Raw genomic sequence first — 18656 nt, 5'->3', positions numbered from 1 at the left:
GGTCCAAGAAGGATGACAGAGGACCTAGTGGGGGTTGTATTGTTATATGGGAATATGGGGAATGTTATGCATGTACAAACTATTGTATTTACTGTTGAATGTAAAACATTAATTCCCCAATAAATAAATTAAAAAAAAAAAAAAAAGGCCAGTGTGGCAAACACCCTTCTGTCTGAGGGAGACAGAAAAAGTGTGTGCCTTATCAGAGAACAGTCTATCTTTTTACAAGTGTGTAACAAAGAAATAACACAGAAAGCTGACATCAGCAAGAATCATATGGGGTGTATTTGGAAAGGAGTTTATAGTATTATAGTAATACTGGGGATTGAACCTAGGCCTTTGGAGCCTCAGGTTTAAGTCACTTTGCAGAACTCTTACGGTATCTCACCTGCCCCTGTTGTTAAAATTCGGAAGGCTCTTGCCAGGCGGGTCTAGCTTCACGGCGGGTAACAGAGACGCGGAGACAACGGCTGGGCAGGGAAGCTGTATTTCTTTATTCAGGAACAACGATTCATAAACTAAGACAAACTAATCACCAAACAGAACTCTGCTGTCTCTTTGCTGCGGCACAAGCGGAACTCCCTCTTACTCTGTAACTCGGGAACTCTCCAACTCTGGAACTCTGGAACTCTGGAACTCTCGTACTGGGGAACCCTCTGAAACTCTTCCACTGTGGAACTCTCTCTTACTCTGTAACTCTGAAACTCTCGATCTGATCTCCAGAACTCAGGAACTCTCTCGGACTCAGGAACCCTCTCTCGGGGTTCCTTGGGGCGGGGCCAAGCAGGCCCGCGAAATTAACAGGACTGATGCAATTCTCTTGGCGGGGAAGAACTACCCAATGTAAAGCATACAACAGCCCCAAAGCACTCTTTTCATATTTCTGGCTCATTTACTCTCACTCTTCTTGTCCTTCTCATCACCTTCAAACACAGAGAACACAAGCTCTCCTTCTTTGCACCTGACATGCAACAGCAGTATAGAAATCTTTAGTGTCCATTTCTCCTTGACTCTCTCAGCAGGATTTGCAAATAATTCATTTAATTTAATTTAATTTTATCTTTACTTACTCATTGGATAGAGACAGACAAAAATCAAGAGGGAAGGGAGAGACAGAGAGACACCTGTGGCACTGCTTCACCACTCATAAAGTTTTTCCCCTACGGGTGGGGACCAGGGGCTTGAAGCCAGGCCCTAGCACATTCTAAGGTGTGCTCAAGCAGGTGCACCACCACCTGGCCCCTAAATCATACATGTTATTCTATCATATTTATCTGACAGGAAGGACAGAGAGCAATTGAGAGGGGAGGGTTATAGAGAGGAAGAGAGAGACAAGAGACACCTGCAGCACTGTTTTACCATTCCTGGTGTTCCCCACTGGGAGAACATATGGGAGCCAAGGATTTGAACCTGAGACCTTGCCCATGGTATCACTTGCAGTTAACCAAGCACCCCACCACCCAGCCTCAATAATATATTTTCAGCACTATCAGAAGTAATTTTAATTTCTTCCCTATCTGAAAATGTTAGACTATGACTAAAACAAACAACAAAACAATCCCTAAATTTTTGACAGCACTTTTTTTTTTTTTTCCCCAGAGAGGGGGATCTCTGTTTTCTGGTGAGAATGGGGTTTGAACCTAAAGCTCTTCTGCCTCAGAGGCCCTGTGCAGAGGCACTATACTAGATCAGCAATCTACATATGCAGCACCTTTCGACAGCAACAGTAGAGGCCTGCCTAACATACATAGGCAGCTCTAATAATGAAGGTGGAAAAGAGAGAGTGCGACATCACTCCGGGAGCAAAGGGGGGTGTTGCACGGAGTGAAAGGCAGGGCTACGATTCCTAAGGGCGCAGACAGCAGGCGCGTCTATGCAGATGAGGGAGGGCGCGCAGGGGCTGATGGTTGTTGTTGTGCGGATGAAGGGCGGCGTGGTCGCGGGTGCTTTTGTGAGCGAGTGCAGGCCGGTTGTTTGCAGACGAGCGTCCTCGGTGTGTGGGAGTTGTGTGGAGGCTGCGAGTGTGTTTGGTAAAGTGAGCGTGAGTTTACAGTGTATGTCGCGTGAGGCTGTGGAGGGGCTGCGGGCGAGCAACTCATACTTACCTGGCAGGGGAGATACCATGATCACGAAGGTGGTTTTCCCAGGGCGAGGCTTATCCATTGCACTCCGGATGTGCTGACCCCTGCGATTTCCCCAAATGTGGGAAACTCGACTGCATAATTTGTGGTAGTGGGGGACTGCGTTCGCGCTCTCCCCTGGTAGTGGAGTTTGAAAGTCAGGACACAGTACCCTAGCTGTATATTTGTCGTTCTGTCCTTTTCTGGTGGCATCACATAAGACAGTGGCAAAGTCGTTGCATCTATTCTCTTTCCTCTCTCGGAAGACCTGTTTTTAACTTGTATATTGCAATATAAGGTGGTATTTCTTTCTTGGCAGCTACTGGAAGCGAAAGGAAATGTCTTCTCATTCAGGCAGGATCTTTATATCCCACCGGGGCGGGCGGGGGCCTAGGCCTAGATGGACATGGTTAGGAAAAGAGACTCTCAGGGCTGTGACTCCGTCGTTTTAGGTTCAGTGCCCTAAACCAAAGGTGTGTAGGAAAAAAATGGTTTTTTATCTTACTTCTTGCTGGTACTTTGGCAGAATACGCCCATGGATTTTGTGTTTTAAGATTATGGATTCTGTGTTTAAGATGGGAGCTACCCAGCAGCAGAGGTAGTGATGATGCTTGCTCTTTACCCCTGGCCAGGACATTGTTTCTTTAGATAGGCTTTCCTCACTAGGGTTTGCACAAAAGATCTACAGATGTCCATGCTCTCTGGGCAGAGGAGTAGTGGTGCTGAGAAATGTTATCCCTTAGTCCTGATCCTACAGTAAGTGTGCAGGACACACAAAGGACACATGCACCGCACATCTATGCTGCCATCTGTTGCTGGCTGCAACTCTTGTATGTGTGGTCTGTTAGGTCTAGGAGGGAGCTGGTACAGTTGCAGAAAGGGAACTAATCCCCTTAGACCAGTGTCCTTTCCCAGTGTCCTTAAACACTTAGCATGACTTTGTATCTCTATATTATTTTACTGATGACGAATCAATTGAATCCTAAGCAAAATCTTAGATTCCAGGTAGAAAATACACTAGATAGGAATGCATCGCTCACCACTACTAGACAAGTAATGGAGCTATGTTCAGAGGGGTTCCATGGTGTAATGGTTAGCACTCTGGACTCTGAATCCAGCGATCCGAGTTCAAATCTCGGTGGGACCTTATTTAGCTGAAACACAGCAGGTTTTTAGAGATTTCTCTCCTCTTGATCCAGTATCCGGTTACAGGAAGCAAGTTGCAATCTTACCCACCCCCCAGTTTTGTTTATTCCCGCCCCTCCCACCTCTTTGAATTGCTGCCACCTCAGGACTAAGGCTTTCAGAAACCTATTGCTCCGAGTAGTTGGACTCACAGGAACATTGGACTGATTCCAAGAGTGGTTGAAACACACACACACAACCTCACAGTCCTTGCAGCTCTGCCCATCAGTCAAAAGGCCCACCAGTCATTGGCCCATTTGGTTGAAAGGCAGAGATTGAGCTCATGAACCCCAAGAGCAGGAGGTGCTCTCCTGAGGCAGGCGGGTTACCTGGTGAGTCCGAGGAAGGGCTCTCTGGAGTACAAGTCTGGCTGGGGCTTACAGTGACTGGCAGCTTCCTAGTCGTTGTATGGAGGGTTGGCAAGCTAAATTGGAAGTATTTTTCTGTTGTCGTTCTAATGATCATTCTTAGTCTCAACTGCAGTATATTCTAGTCTTGCGTAGTCCGAATTTCCAGAAATTTGACCTCCCAGAAATCTCCTTTGGTCCCAAGTCCAGTCAAGAAGAGAAATACAGGCCGTTGACTATATATATAAATATATATATATATATATTTTTTTTTTTTTCACTCTCTGGTCCTTTACCAATTGGGCCCTTGAATAAGTTCCAGCTTATGTATAGTCCTTGAATAAGTTCTAGCTTATATATAGTCCCAAACTAAAATAATCTAAAATAATCATAATAATCTAAAAATAATCATTCCTATCTAATGTATTTTCTACCTGGAATCTAAGATATTGCCTAGGATTCACTTGATTCGTAATCAATAAAATAATACAGAGATACAATGTCATGCTAAGTGTGAAAGGACACTGGTCTAAGGGAATTAGTTCCCTTTCTGCAACTATACCAACTCCCTCCCAGACCTAACAGATCACATATACAAGAGTTGCAGCCAGCAACAGATGGCAGCATAGATGTGTGGTGCATGTGTCCTGCACACTTACTGTAGGATCAGGACTAAGGGCTGACATTTTTCAGCACCACTCCTCCTCTGCCCAGAGAGCATGGACATCTATAGATCTGATGTGCAAACCCTAGTGAGGAAAGCCTGTCTAAAGAAAGAATGTCAGGGGCAGGTCGGTAGTGCACCTGTCTAAGCGCACATGTTGCAGCGCGCAAGGAGCCGGGTTCGAGCCCCTGTCTCCACCTGCAGAGGGAAAGCTTCACTAGTAGTGAAGCAGGGCTGCAGGTGTCTCTCTGTCTCTCCTCCCCATCACCCCCTTCCTTCTCGCTTTCTGGCTGTCCCTATCCAATAAGTAAATTAAAAGTAATTTAAAAAAAAAAAAAATTAGAAATGTCTTGGGGCAGGGGTAGAGAGCATGATGGTTATGCAAAGAGACTCTCATGCCTGAGGCTCCAAAGTCCAAACGTTTTTGGCCTAATGGATTCATTGTTTCCTTTGTGCATGGATAGTGCTCTGTAAACACCTCTATAACTAACACAAACTTGTGAGCCTGAAAGCAGCTCTCTACAAGCACAATCTGATGGTTCCCTGATTGAGGTCCTAACCTTGATTACCTAGTAACCAAGTCTTTTCACTTTCTTTTTTAAAATATATATTTATTCCCTTTTGTTGCTCTTGTTGTTTTATTGTTGTAGCTATTATTGTTGTTGTTGATGTCGTCGTCGTTGCTGGATAGGACAGAGAGAAACTGAGAGAGGAGGAGAGACAGAGAGGGAGAGAGAAAGATAGACACATGCAGACCTGCTTCGCCACTTGTGAAGCGACTCCCTGCAGGCGGGGAGCCGGGGGCTCCAACCAGAATCCTTATGTTGGTCCTTGTGCTTTGCATGGCCATGTGCGCTTAAAACCATCTTTTCACTTTCATCAGGGGCCTTTGATTTCAGTAGACACTGGTGATGACAGATTCCTTCTCTGGGGAGGAAGCACTGAGCAAGCATCATCACTACCTCTGCCGCTGGGTAGCTCCCATCTTAGACACAAAATCCATGGAGTATTCTGTCGGTGCACAAGCAGGAAGTAAAATAATCATCTCTGAAAATTCTTTGTTTGGGTAGGGGTACATAGCAGAATGGTTATGCAAAGAGACTCTCATGCCTGAGGCTCCTAACTCCCAGGTTCAATCCCCTGCACTACCATAAACCAGAGTTGAGCATTGCTCTGGTAAAATAAATACATAAGGGTGGAAGTAGATAGCATAATGGTTATGCAAAGAGACTCTCTTGCCTGAGGTTCCAAAGCCACAGGTCCAATCCTCCACACCATCATAAACCAGAGTTGAGCAGTGCTCTGGTTAAGAAATAAAAATGAGGGAGTCAATGGTAGCGCAGCTGCTTAAGCGCATGTGGCACAAAGCACAAGGAAAGGCTTAAGGATCCCGGTTCGAGCCCCTGGCTCTCCCACCTGCAGGGAAGTGGCTTCATAAGCAGTGAAGCAGGTCTGCAGGTGTCTTTCTCTCCCCCTCTCTGTCTTCCCCTCCTCTCTCCATCTCTCTCTGTCCTATCTAACAACAACAAAAATAACCACAACAATAAAGCAAGCAACAAGGGCAACAAATGGGAAAATAAACAAATAAATAAATAATTAAAAGTAATAAAATAAATTAAAGTGTGGCCCGGCAGGTGGCACTGCAATAAGGCTTTGGACTCTCAAGCATGAGGTCCTGAGTTCGATCCCCGGCAGCACATGTGCCAGACTGATGTCTGGTTCTTTCTCTCTCCTCCTATCTTTCTCATTAATAAATAAATAAAAATCTTTAAAAATAAATAAATAAATAAAAGTGAAAATTTAAAAATTCTTTAAAAAGACAATTCTTAGTTTGAAAACCTACATACATATGTTATTATTCACATGGTATGTATATTGTTTGTATATTACATTATATTTAAATATAGGTGAGGACTGGGGAGACCGCATAATGATTATGAAAAAAACACTTTCAAGCCTGAGGCTCCAAGGTCCCACATTCAATCTCCAGCACCACCATAAACCAGAGCAGGGCAGTGCATTTGGTAAAATAAAATAAATGCAGTGGCCCAGGAGGTGACACAATGACTGTTGTGTTGGACTCTTGGGCATGAGATCCAAGGTGTGGTCCTCAGCATCACATGTGCCAGAATGATGCTCTGGTTCTTGCTCTCTCTCTCTCTCTCTCTTTCATAAATAAGTATATTTTAAGTGTTCCGGGATGTGGCACAGTGGATATAGCAGTGAACTCTCAAGCTCAAGCATGAGGCCCTGAGTTCAGTCCCTGGCTCCACATGTACCAGTGTGATGTCACTCTCTTTCTCATGGATAAGTAAATAAAATCTCTTAAAAAATAAAATGAATACATAAATAAACAGATTTTAGGGAATCGGGCGGTAGGTAGCACACCGGGTTAAGCGCAGGTGGTGCAAAGCCTGGCATAAGGATCCGGGTTCTAGCTCCCGGCTCCCCACCTGCAGGGGTGTCTCTTCACAGGCGGTGAAGCAGGTCTACAGGTGTGTCTGTCTTTCTCTTCCCTTCTCCGTCTTTCCCTCCTCTCACCATTGCTCTCTGTCCTGTCCAACAACTACAACAACGATAATAACTACAACAATAAAACAACAAGGGCAACAAAAGGGTATAAATAAATAAATATTTTAAAATAAATAAATAAAATTTAAAAGTATGTGTTAAGGCAAAGAAAGAGTTAACTAACTAAACACCTGTAACAGGAAGCCCAAATATATAGAAGAGAAGCCCGAGGCCTGTCTGGCCAGATAACACAAGACCTCCAGGAAGGTCTCCCCCACTCCGGTGTTGGTCGGCTTCCTCCCCGCCCCCCCCCACCCCCTTTGCTGCTCGCCAGCGGGCACGAACGTGGGCGCTGCGACACGGGGGTGCCTAATTTAATCCGCGCACGGCGTGGGGCGTGTGGTGCTCTGGTTTCTCTTCCTCTATCTCATGTAACGTTCTCTCCTCTCTCAGTTGTAAGAGACAAAATAAATCTGAAAGAAAGGAGGTGGGGAGAAAGGGAGGGAGAGGGAGAGGATATCTGGACCGGATTCAGTGCGGCGCAGGGATGGACCCAAAAGGGGGGCCGTGCGATAATTCAATGTCTACACCGCCTACACCGCTTTCCCAAGCAAGGGCCGCTTAGTTTCCAAGGAGGAGCACTGGATGGACGGAGGATACCCAAGACAAAGAGTGTCAAGAGTCCTACTATGGGGGTGTGGGATGGGGTTGGGCAAACCTAAGGTAGGATTTCTGTGTCATATGGGGGGGCTGTTCATTAGTTGACGGGGGTGGGGGAGAAGAGAGAGAGAGAGAGAGAGAGAGAGAGAGATGGAGAAAGAGAAAAAGAAAAAAGGAAAGAGTATAAGATAAATGTTGGTGAGCAAAAACAATAGTGGTAAGATTCAAGGACCGCTTGAGTAAATCCTCCAGGGGTCACTGTTATGTCACCTACCAGCAGGGTTTCCGTAGTGTAGTGGTTATCACGTTCGCCTCACACGCGAAAGGTCCCCGGTTCGAAACCGGGCGGAAACAAGTTACACTTTTGCCCCCGTGGGAAATGACCTCACTCAGGACAAAACGAAACCTCGCCCATGGGACCTCGGCTGGGGGCAGATGGGGGGAGCGGAGCTCCTCCAGCGGCCTGTGGTGTCACCACAGACGCTGGGACCCCGATTCACCCGGCGGGGGCGCCGCTCACCCTGAGCCCCACCGCCAGTTCCGGGAGGAACAAGTTCCCCGCACTCTGTTCCCGCCGCAAAGCTGCAGCCTCTCCTGCCCCACCGAGGCCTTCTCCCTCCACGCCGCGCTTCCCGGTAACCCGCACTGGGCGCCGGCACTCGGCCTCCAGGGACAAGGGAAAACCCCGCTGCTCTCAGCTGGGGCGCGAACCAGTGCCGGGCGCGGGTGCGCTGCTCCCCTTGGAGGTCCCCGGGCCTCTGTCCCCGCACCCCAGCGCGTTCACACCCGCGCAGCTAACCGGGTCCCTCGCCCTCTGCGCGCCCAGCGGACGCGACTGCTGCGGAGCTCGGGTTGCAGACACGGCGCGTCCTTCTCGGCCGCCAGAGCGGGAGGTGCCAGAGGGCCCCGGGCCACTCCCCGTGTTCGGGCGGGGACCACCGCGCTGCCCTGGGATGGAGGTGACGATGGGGTGCCCCGCAGCGGGGAGCCGGCAGGAAGCGCTGGGCCGGGTCGCTCGGCTCCCTCCTGCTCCGGGTTCTACGTAGGGTCACTCTTGAAGCTTGTCAGGGACGGGAGAAGTTTTTACGTGCGCTCTCCCTGGTGGTCTAGTGGTTAGGATTCGGCGCTCTCACCGCCGCGGCCCGGGTTCGATTCCCGGTCAGGGAATCCGTTTTAGAATTCCCTGTCATCTGCCCTCCGTAGCCACACCGCATAATTAACACCTAGGAGACCATACAACCTTTAAATTACTTAGCGTTTTCCCACACCACTTTTTTTTTTTTTCTTTTCTTTTTGCAGGAGCACTGCTCAGCTCCACCAAGTTGCACACTGTCTCCATGTGTATCAATCGACCAATCATAGGAAGGCAACTTCCAGCCTCCTTTGCTCAGGTCACAGTGGCACCTGATCTTTGCCTCGCCCCCTCCCTTCATGTCCCCAACCCTGTTTTATCCACCTGACAGTGCAGATAAAACTCCTCCTGTGCTTGTAGGAATACTAGGATTGTCATCTTCCCAGTGCAGGCCACCATCCACACTTCCCATGGCTTTGTGTGTGGTGGGAGTCCTGGGGCAGCCTGAGCTCTAGAAGCACTCACCTTGGATAACAGAGCACAGTTGAGCCCTTGGCTCCTGTCTGCCTCTCTCTGCCCTGCATGGATCTTGACACTCCTGAGCACAGGGCCTGTCCTTCCTCTAGCGACTCCACTATGGATGTATTTCACTCATACTGCCACATGCAATGAGGTTCTTTTTAGCCACCACATCCTCAAATTCATACACATTCAACTTGAGGGCCTACTAATTGGAGGTGTTCAGATTCTGGGAGGCAACAGATTGAACTTGGCCCTGCCCAAGGCCTTAGTCACACACTCCTTATTCAGCAGTGTTGTTTTCAACGGGCTGGCTTCACAGGCGGGTAACAGACGACCCGGGACTCATGGCTGGGTTGTACACAGTATCTCTTTATTCATGCAGGACGCAGCACAATCTAAGCCAAGCTAAGCTAAACTAAAAACTACAATCTTGTCCTTATAAATATACTAGCCCAGTAGGGTGGGAACAGGATGCGACGCAGAGAGGGTGGAGAGAAAAGTGACTGGTGAAAATCAGGGTATGACAAGGAGAGGGGGTGGAGAAGGTGAGAATTCTACCACTAAACCACCAATGCCCTGGAGGGAAGGTGGTGCTTGTTAACAGAGGTTATGTAAATAGAATACGGTGTTAAGCAGGGGGGATTAAACTAATGAAACAGAAGGGGTTTTTTAAGCATACCAACACAGCATGATGACCTAGCCAGTGGGGACACCAGCCACAGTACCTGGGACTGTCCAAAAGCACCTATGTACCTGTCTAGAGCCTAAGACTGAGGCCTGCAAGTGGTCAGGTATAAAGGGAACACTTCAGTGAGAAAGAAGAGCAGCCTCCAGGGTCACCCACAAGGCAACAGGTGGCAGACACCACCTGGTGGCAGCTGTTTGTCATTGCGCTCCTACCTGAACAAACTGAAGGGGGTGGGGAGGCCCAGCTATAAAAAGTATTCCACTTATAAGGAAAACTCTAAACCCACTAAATACAAAGAACCAATATACACCAGTACAAGAGCAGGAGAAAAGCATACCTAGTCACATTAGAATGAAATCATCCAAATCCTTTGGGTGGGAAAGTCTCCAAAGCAAACAGAGGAAGAGAGTACACACAGGAAGATTAAGTAATTTAAGTGACCTTCCCGGACTCTCTCCTGTGTATAAAAAGGTATGCAGAATTGATTACCTCAAGTTGTAATTGATTAGCCCAAGTTGTAAGTATACAACCATAGAGCACACTTAATTTGAAACATCTAAATAGGCCAAAGTAAAAAAGAAAAGTACGTTGGTCCGAGAGGTGGTACAGTGAACAAAGCATCAGACTCTCAAGCATAGGTCCTCAGTTCAATCCCGGGCAGCACATGTACCAGAGTGATGTCTGGCTCTTTCTCTCCTTCTATGTTTCTCATAAATAAATAAATAAATAAATAAAACTTTTTTTTTAAAAAAAGTGTTCTTAGGCAGTAATCTTTCTTTAAAGAATTGTACAAACAATTCAGAACACAGCACAGGAAAGGGGAGGGTGGAGAAAAGACATTTGAACGATCACATGATGATTCTTAGCTCTTAACAATTTTTTGTTTCACGCTGCAGAATTTATCCTGAAGAACTAAAAGCCACTGACGTCCCTGGGTGGGCTCGAACCACCAACCTTTCGGTTAACAGCCGAACGCGCTAACCGATTGCGCCACAGAGACTCACGGAGATGTACGTTGCAGTCAGTCTTGAGAGTGAGCATTTACTCAACGCCGGGCGGAGCACTTGGTCCCAGTACCGCGAGCTGGTGCCCAACCACGCGAAGCAAATGCTTGGGGGTCCAAGCGGCGCGCTCGGCCGAGGGGAGCGGGAAAGAGCGCGGTCCGCCTGGGGAGAAGGACAAGACCGAGCGGCCGGAGAAAAACCGGGGAGACGGGGCCCACGAGCGCTAGTCCTCTCGGTAGACCAGCGCAGACGCCGGGCCAGATACCCGGCACTCGATGAGCAGTGGGTAGTCTGTAATCTGTAGTCGGGGCTGAGAGTGGAGGAAGGGTGTCGGTAGGGTCGAGAACGCGAAAGAGTGAAAAACATAATATAAAAGTCCGTCCGCACACTCCAGGGACAAAGCTGGGCGGCGGCTGGAAAGAAGTCACGTCAGAAGGAAAGAACCATGACGTCTGTACTCACAGGCAGCATGGCTTGCCGTGATCGTATAGTGGTTAGTACTCTGCGTTGTGGCCGCAGCAACCTCGGTTCGAATCCGAGTCACGGCATTTATGAGTTGCCTGTTCTTTTACACTACCCTATCTTGAGGGTTAGAGATACCATCCTCAGTCCTGCTGAGGAAGAAAACGCAGCAGCCCTCAGGTAAACCAGAAAATACACCCCCAAAGTCACAGCTACTAGTTAGCACAATGTCTATGTGTGTCCTTTTTTTTCTGCTACAATGTTTCAAGTATCATCAGAGCGTTAGGGGCATAGATACACGAAGACAACCAGCTTTTTTTAGAATCTTACGATTAAGTTCAAAACCTTACGAAGAAATTCAAAGCACGCTCTCAACACAGATCAAATGGGCTGACCTCAGCTTGTACCCCAGTTTTTTATGCTAACAGGATGCTACTGAAGCATACTTTACAGAGGAGAAAACACACAGTTTAAAAAATACATCTATTTATTCATTCCCTTTTGTTGTCCTTGTTGTTTTATTGTTGTAGTTATTATTGTTGTCGTCGTTGTGGGATAGGACAGAGGGAAATGGAGAGAGGAGGGGAAGGCAGAGAGGGGGAGAGAAAGATAGACACCTGAGATCTGCTTCACTGCTTGTGAAGCGACTCTCCTGCAGGTGGGGACCCTTGGGCTCAACCTGGGATCCTTACTCCAGTCCTTGCACTTTATTCCATGTGAGCTTAACCTGCTGCACTACTGCCCGACTCCCAAATGCACATTTTTTTTTTCAAACAAAAATATGTGTGCAAATTTTTGAAAGTATGTATTTGTGGGGTGGGGCATAAAAAAGAAAAAAGTATACAATTGCTAAATCACACACACACACACACACACACACACACACACACATCTTTAAAGCTCAGTGGCTTGCCTTTTCACAAATGTCATACACATGAGACCTTGTAACAGAAAACTGTCACAAGCCCAGCAAGGTTCTTAGAGCCCCTTTCCAGACAGTGTCCTCCTCCCCCTTATTAGGACACAACTATTGTGACAACTGTCTGGGCAGATGAGTTTGACTTTTGTTTTTTGCCTCCAGGGTAATCACTGGGACTCAGTGCCAACACTACAAATCCACTGTTGCTGGAAGCCATTCTTTCCCATTTTGTTGCTCTTGTTGTTGTTTTTATTGCTATTGTTGCCATTGATGTTGTTGTTGGAGAGGACAGAGAGAAATCGAGAGAGGAGGGAAAAACGTAAAAGGGGAGAGAAAAACAGACACCTACAGACCTGCTTCACCACTTGTGAAGAGAGCCCCTGCAGGTGGGAAGCTGGGGGCTCAAACTGGGATCCTTACACTGGTCCTTGGGCTTCAGGCTATGGAATTTAACCTCTTTTTTGAAGTCACTCAATGAGGGTGCAGATGCCAGAAGATGAGAAAAGGGAAAAGGATGGAGAGAGGTCACAACAGAGTGAAAAGCACAATGGTCCACATCTGTCAGGAGCATCTGAATTTTCTGTTAAAGAATATATTTAATTTCTTTTATTTTAGTGAGAGAGATACAGAAAGAGACCAAAGCAGTGCTCAGCTCTGGTTTATGATGATTCATGGTGCATTGAACCTGGGACTTTGCATAACCATTATGCTATCTCCCCAGCTCAGACATTTTTTTTATTATTATTATCCAGATTTGTTTATTTATGAGAGAGAGAACCAGAGCACCACTGTACTATTTGCAATGTTGGGGAACAAGCTCTGAACCTAATACGTTTGTGTCCAATGCTTTTATCTATTGTGTTACCTCCCAGCCGGTGGACTCTGTTTTTTCAGTGAATATCATGCTTCTGAGATCCATCCATGATGCTGCAATGATAAGCCGTTGGTCATGCTGCTCATGGGTGCCACTACAACATGGGAAGCATCTCAGCTAGCTATGGACTGTGTGAAAATAAACACTTTTGAACACTCCTGCACCAACTGTTTTGTTCTGTTTCATTGTTTCTGCTTCATTGTACATCAAATGCTAGAGATGCCTAGGCAGGGGGCAAGTGCCATCTTAACTTTGACAGAAATTCTGGGGTCTGGGGAGATAGCATAATGGTTATGTGAAAGAGTCTTATGCCTGAAGCTCTGAAGTCTCAGATTTAATCCACAGTATCACCATAAGCCAGAGCTGACCAGTGCTCTGATCTATGGGTCTGTTTTTCACTTAAACAGGCAAGCAGTTTCCTAGAATAATTTCTCTGCAGCAAGGACAGTTATCCTGCATTGTGGTTTCCATTCTATGTTCTGTGTCTTTGAAAATGTGCTTGTACTAGGTAAATAATAGTGTCACGGTGATGGCTTAAATCCCTGTTTCCTGATGAGAAATGAAGTGGTACATAAATGTTCCTTTTCCCAGCTGGTTAAGTGCACATGGTGCAAAGCACAAGGACCACCATAAGGATCCCAGTTCAAGCCCCCGGCTCCCCACCTGCAGGGGAGTCCCTTCACAGGTGCTGAAGCAGGTCTGCAGGTATCTGTCTTTCTCTCCCCTTCTCTGTCTTCCCCTCCTCTCTCCATTTCTCTCTGTCCTATCCAACAACAATGACAATAAGAATAACTACAACAATCAAACAACAAGGGCAACAAAAGGGAATAAACAAGTAAATATATATATGTATATGTATATGTATATGTATATGTGTATGTGTATGTGTATGTGTATGTGTATGTGTATATATATATATATATATATATAATGATGCAGACTTTAAAAGAAAAACAAAAACAAACTTCTTTTTCCAAGCTGGTTCCAGAGCAGGTTGGATTTCAGGATATTAGAGATACTGACATCTTATTAACATGTTCTTCTCTTTTCTTTGAAATCTCAACCTATCCTATAAGAGAACGATCACCACTCTCTTACTCTCATCAGAAGTCTTGGGAAAGGGAGGCTATGCAGCTGGTTTCTCCTAGGCCAGAGGCAAAGGGCTTCTCTGGAGCTCTGGCTCATCTGGGAAGTAACTTTGGGTGGGTGGGACCACAGAGGGCCCTGAAGGCTGCATTGAGAAGGCTGCATTGAAGAGGGAAGGAGTGGATATGGATGCTTTGGCTCACACCACAATTAAGCTTCATTCTTTCTGTGGAAGGCAATGCATACCTGCTCATCAGGATTTAATGGGAGGCCAAATAAAATGCCCTTTGAAGACTCTCTCCAGATGAAATGAACTTGCAGAAGAAGGAGCCGTGCCAAGAGAATACTGCCTTCCACCTGGCTGGTTCTTATAGTCACACTCAAAAGAAACTTTTTATTTATTTATTTATTTTATTTAAATTTTAAAATTATTATTATTATTTTGATTTTCACTAGAGCACTGTACAGCTCTGGTTTATGGTGGTGTCAGGGGATTGAATCTGAGACTTTGGAACCTCAGGCAAGAGTGTCTCTCTGCATAAGCATTATGCTACCTACCCCACTTGAAGTTTGTTTTATTGTTATTTTTGTTGTTGTTGTTATAAAACCAAACTAATGAAAGGCTCAACTCTCGGTAATCTCAGGAGCTCCTATACATGGTCCCAGACCCTAAGGTCTAGTTGAGCCACAGTCATCAAAGAGAAAGAGAGAGCTGAGTGGATCTACGGGAGCTGTGGTGAGATCCTTCTACCACAGTTCAGTGACCAAAACCCGAGAGCTGTGCACTCCAAGAGTTTTCAATAGGGGGTTGATTTGGGCCTGGTGGCCACTTCTCCACCCAAGCAAGTGACGTCACATAAAGTCCTAAGCCATTGCTGCCAGATGGTGGTTAGACGTCCTGCCCACCAAGGAGAAGCCCTCCCAGTGGAGAACAGGAGAATAAATAACCTGACCCAAAGCCACCACCCTGCAGAGGGTGAAAACCCTGGCGCCGAGCCACGTCCACACACCTGAGCAACCGGACGTGAGGAGTGGCTTGCTGGCATGGCAGGTTGGCAGGTGGGCAGGTGGGGAAGGAGGGACACCCCCGCCTCCTCGGAGGAACCCAAGATTTGGGCCTGAGCGTCCTGAAGGGGGCGCTGGCGTCAGTCGCGATGGGAGACTGCAGGATCCGGGTCCAGCTCCGGGCCGGGAGTCTTGGTGGAGAGGGGGCTCCTGCCACGCGGTGTGGGTTCCTCAGCCCCGAGTCCTTTATGTAGTTGGGGTCCCGGGTCTTAGTCTGTACCTCTCCTCGCCGCCGCCGCCACCCAAAGGCGCCTCTCCCGGGCGGCCCTCGGAGCCGGCGGCCTGGAGGAGGCTAGTGAGTGGCCACAGGCTGTTTTTTGAAGCAAGTGGGGGCGGAACAGAATGGCCTTTTGCACCGATTTGGAGACCACGGGGGGACTGCCGCCACTGCCAGCCCGCCGGCCCTTAGGATGTCGGTGCAGGCGCAGTCCCGTTAGACAGAGAGAAAGGCCGCTTTGCAAGGTCTCCCTGGTGGTCTAGTGGCTAGGATTCGGCGCTTTCACCGCCGCGGCCCGGGTTCGATTCCCGGTCAGGGAAGCTTTTACCTAGCTAGCTTCCCTCATAACTTATCTTCACTTACTCTAGAAGGAGGAAAGTAAATAAACCAACCACACAAGTCAGCAAATTTCTCAGGCCGATATGCGTTTTGCTCACGTTTACTCCTGTATGTATTACAACTTAGAAAGTATTCACTACAACTTCAGGCTCCCAACCCTGTTTAACAAACGAGTATAGTCGTGATAGTAACGTCAGTAGTCCCTTTGTAGTTTCGCCGTCACTTAACAATGAAAATGTAGAATCACAGTGTAAGAAAATTAATCCATTTTACATTAAAAAAATATTCCACGGATAGTGCACTTTTTTTTTTTAGATTTCTTTAATATTTGTTTATTTATTTCCATTTGTTGCTCGTGTTGTTTTATTGTTGTAGTTATTATTGATGTCGTTGTTGTTGGATAAGACAGAGAGAAGTGGAGAGAGGAGGGGAAGACAGAGAGGGGGAGAGAAAGACAGACACCTGCAGACCAGCTTCACTGCCTGTGAAGCGACTCCCCTGCAGGTGGAGAGCCGGGGGCTCGAACCGGATCCTTACGCCGGTCCTTGCGCTTTGCGCCACCTGTGCTTAACCCCATTTTACATTTTAAAGACAAAGAGAAAAGTCCAGAGTATCACTGAGCTTCTTGGGAGCCACAGATCTCCACAGATTTGTACGTGACATTTGTTCACCCCTAGTCTCTCTAACAACCACAGCCTCAGGCCCCTGAAATCAGAAAAACTTCAGAGGACCGAACAAGAGACCTAAAACAACTCTCAGCAGCTCCCTCCTGCAGCAATCGGCGGCTTTCCCTTATTAAAGGTGTCATGTACAGGCTGCCGCCTGCTGCTACACAGGGACACGACAGGGACAGAGACAGGAACTCCGCTGGGTCCCCGAGGAACGCTCTGCGAAGCCACTTCTCGAGGCCGAAGTGGCTGAGGAAGTTGGCACGTCGGGTAGTAGACGTGGCTCGGAGCGACCCGGGGGCCTGTGTCGGCTCTGCGAGAGGCCCCTCGGAGCCCCTGGGCCTCTTCGCCGCGGGCTGCTCGCCACTCGCCTCCCCCGCAGCTCGGGCGCTCCTGCAGGGCCCGCCTCCCCTGCGTCCGGCTCCACAGCGAGACCCGGCCCAGCTCCCAGCCCAACGCCCAGCTTGTGATGCTGACCTCGCGGCGCTTCGGGTCCCTGGGGTCCTCCACACAAAGGCTGCGGGTAGCCGTGGGACAGTGGCCTTAGGTGCAAATATTCACACTCGCAGGCTCAGCGGAGACTTCCCCCCAAGGAGGAGTTGGTTGCTGTGTCGCCGGCTGCAAAAAGTTACTCCATAGAGGGGAGGCTGCAGTTTAGATACAGTGTAGAAGGAGGGACTCCTCATTGCCCAGTCAGAAATGTTCTTTGTTGTTAAGTTGTCGCTGTAGGACTACTAGTGTCAAAACCTAAGACATTAAATAATTCGAAGTTTTAGGTTCAGTCCCATAAACCAAAGCTGAGTAGTGCTCTTGTAAAGAAAAAAAAAATGTTTAAGATGTAATTTAAGACAGTCCCTCCTCGAAAGTACTAGGTAACATCACTTTTGCTTATATGTAGTTTTCGGACTATATATAAGCTAGAACTTATTCAAGGACTATACATAAGCTAGAACTTATTCAAGGGTCCAAATGGTGAAGGAATATATATATATATATATATATATATATATATATATATATATATATATATATATTCAATGGCCTGTATTTCTCTTCTTGGCTGGACTTGGGACCAAAGGAGAATTCTGAGAGGTCAAATTTCTGGAAATTCGGACTACGCAAGACTAGAATATACTGCAGTTGAGACTAAGAATGATCATTAGAACGACAACAGAAAAATACTTCCAATTTAGCTTGCCAACCCTCCATACAACGACTAGGAAGCTGCCAGTCACTGTAAGCCCCAGCCAGACTTGTACTCTAGAGAGCCCTTCCTCAGACTCACCAGGTAACAGGCCTGCCTCAGGAGAGCACCTCCTACTCTTGGGGTTCATGGGCTCAATCTCTGCCTTTCAACCAAATGGGCCAATGACTGGTGGGCCTTTTGACTGATGGGCAGAGCTGCAAGGACTGTGAGGTTGTGTGTGTGTGTGTGTGTGTGTGTGTGTGTGTGTGTGTGTGTGTGTTTCAACCACTCTTGGAATCAGTCCAATGTCCTGTGAGTCCAACTACTCGGAGCAATAGGTTTCTGGAAGCCTTAGTCCTGAGGTGGCAGCAATTCAAAGATGTGGGAGGGGTGGGAATAAACAAAACTGGGGGGTGGGTAAGATTGCAACTTCCTTCCTGTAACTGGATACTGGATCAAGAGGAGATGAATCTCTAAAAACCTGCTGTGTTTCAGCTAAACAAGGTCCCACCGAGACTTGAACTCGGATCGCTGGATTCAGAGTCCAGAGTGCTAACCATTACACCATGGAACCCCTCTGAACATAGCTCCATTACTTGTCTAGTAGTGGTGAGCGATGCATTCCTATCTAGTGTATTTTCTACCTGGAATCTAAGATATTGCTTAGGATTCAATTGATTCGTCATCAGTAAAATAATATAGAGATACAAAGTCATGCTAAGTGTTTAAGGACACTGGGAAAGGACACTGGTCTAAGGGGATTAGTTCCCTTTCTGCAACTGTACCAGCTCCCTCCTAGACCTAACAGACCACACATACAAGAGTTGCAGCCAGCAACAGATGGCAGCATAGATGTGCGGTGCATGTGTCCTTTGTGTGTCCTGCACACTTACTGTAGGATCAGGACTAAGGGATAACATTTCTCAGCACCACTCCTCCTCTGCCCAGAGAGCATGGACATCTGTAGATCTTTTGTGCAAACCCTAGTGAGGAAAGCCTGTCTAAAGAAAAAGTGTCTTGGGGCAAGGGTAGAGAGCATAATGGTTATGCAAAGAGACTCTCATGCC

General features: G+C 47.3%; 8 non-coding genes across 8 annotated transcripts; 6 read left to right on the top strand and 2 right to left on the bottom strand.

Moving 5' to 3' along the window:
* Positions 1-2097: 2097 nt before the first annotated feature.
* Positions 2098-2261, top strand: LOC132541495 (U1 spliceosomal RNA). Its single transcript, XR_009552660.1, has one exon. It is a non-coding gene; the product is annotated as a U1 spliceosomal RNA (small nuclear RNA).
* Positions 2262-3195: 934 nt separating this feature from the next.
* On the top strand, positions 3196-3267 carry TRNAQ-CUG (transfer RNA glutamine (anticodon CUG)). The gene has a single exon. It is a non-coding gene; the product is annotated as a tRNA-Gln (tRNA).
* A 4501-nt stretch (positions 3268-7768) lies between these two features.
* TRNAV-CAC (transfer RNA valine (anticodon CAC)) lies at positions 7769-7841 on the top strand. The gene has a single exon. It is a non-coding gene; the product is annotated as a tRNA-Val (tRNA).
* A 741-nt stretch (positions 7842-8582) lies between these two features.
* Positions 8583-8654, top strand: TRNAE-CUC (transfer RNA glutamic acid (anticodon CUC)). The gene has a single exon. It is a non-coding gene; the product is annotated as a tRNA-Glu (tRNA).
* Positions 8655-10695: 2041 nt separating this feature from the next.
* Positions 10696-10769, bottom strand: TRNAN-GUU (transfer RNA asparagine (anticodon GUU)). Its single transcript has one exon. It is a non-coding gene; the product is annotated as a tRNA-Asn (tRNA).
* A 480-nt stretch (positions 10770-11249) lies between these two features.
* TRNAH-GUG (transfer RNA histidin (anticodon GUG)) lies at positions 11250-11321 on the top strand. The gene has a single exon. It is a non-coding gene; the product is annotated as a tRNA-His (tRNA).
* Positions 11322-15644: 4323 nt separating this feature from the next.
* Positions 15645-15716, top strand: TRNAE-UUC (transfer RNA glutamic acid (anticodon UUC)). The gene has a single exon. It is a non-coding gene; the product is annotated as a tRNA-Glu (tRNA).
* A 2375-nt stretch (positions 15717-18091) lies between these two features.
* TRNAQ-CUG (transfer RNA glutamine (anticodon CUG)) lies at positions 18092-18163 on the bottom strand. Its single transcript has one exon. It is a non-coding gene; the product is annotated as a tRNA-Gln (tRNA).
* Positions 18164-18656: the final 493 nt, after the last annotated feature.

Source organism: Erinaceus europaeus, chromosome 11 (genome assembly GCF_950295315.1).
Source record: "Erinaceus europaeus chromosome 11, mEriEur2.1, whole genome shotgun sequence".
Lineage (NCBI taxonomy): Eukaryota > Metazoa > Chordata > Mammalia > Eulipotyphla > Erinaceidae > Erinaceus > Erinaceus europaeus.
Note: the sequence above shows the minus strand (reverse complement) of the source record. Positions and strands in the feature narration are given on the sequence as shown.